Below are 737 nucleotides of genomic sequence, written 5' to 3'. Positions count from 1 at the left end.
GGGCGGGGCTGGGGACGGGACCGGGGGAGGATGGGATCAACACGAGGCCATCGCCGGGGTTTGTGGCGTGGTGGAGGCGGCCGTGAGGAGGGAAGGAGGAGAGGGCGAGGGAGGGAGGGGGCGGTGGCTGTGGGTGCGTAGGGGGGCGAGAGGACGAGTGGTGCGGGTTGTGTTAGGGCTAGTTAGGTGAGACGGTGGGGGTCAAGTCTGCCGTTAGATCAGGGATGATCGGACGGTTCTGATCGCCTAAGGTAGGGTGATCCCGGGGAGACGTCCTGATTGGTTGGAGACTATGGCTTTAATTTAAAATATAGTCTTTAAGTGCTAAAAACAAAGGGGTTTACGAAGCAACTACCAATAGTATTTTGCAAAATGGAACCACTAAAATTTTCACTCAAGTTACAACACATTTTATGGATGATGATAACCAACCTGTATGCATTTCCAATCGTTCTAGCCTTTTTTGGCCATTTAAGTTTTGTAAGATTCCATCCGCAGCTACGAACGGTTATGCCCATGGTTTTAATCGCGTTTTGAAATTGGCATAAAGAATTAAAGAAATCAAAAAATGGAAAGCATTTGCATTGTGTGATCTAGTGTCTAGGAAAAAACAAACTTCTAATACGATAAATACTTTTAAAAAGTCTACTTAAATAGTCAATCTTATGGTCACATTCTTGGCATAGTCTACTCAAATGACCTCATATCGTGCACAAGGGTGCATCCTGGAATGGCAA

The 737-nt window shown here is 46.5% G+C and overlaps 1 pseudogene; it reads right to left on the bottom strand.

Moving 5' to 3' along the window:
- LOC119334568 overlaps window positions 1-518 on the bottom strand; it is a 15,079-nt pseudogene extending 14,561 nt beyond the window's left edge.
- Between the last annotated feature and the right edge of the window lie 219 nt (window positions 519-737).

Source organism: Triticum dicoccoides, chromosome 7A, assembly GCF_002162155.2.
Source record: "Triticum dicoccoides isolate Atlit2015 ecotype Zavitan chromosome 7A, WEW_v2.0, whole genome shotgun sequence".
Taxonomy (NCBI): domain Eukaryota; kingdom Viridiplantae; phylum Streptophyta; class Magnoliopsida; order Poales; family Poaceae; genus Triticum; species Triticum dicoccoides.
The sequence above is the reverse complement of the archived record's forward strand: the minus strand, read 5'-3'. Positions and strand labels throughout refer to the sequence as shown.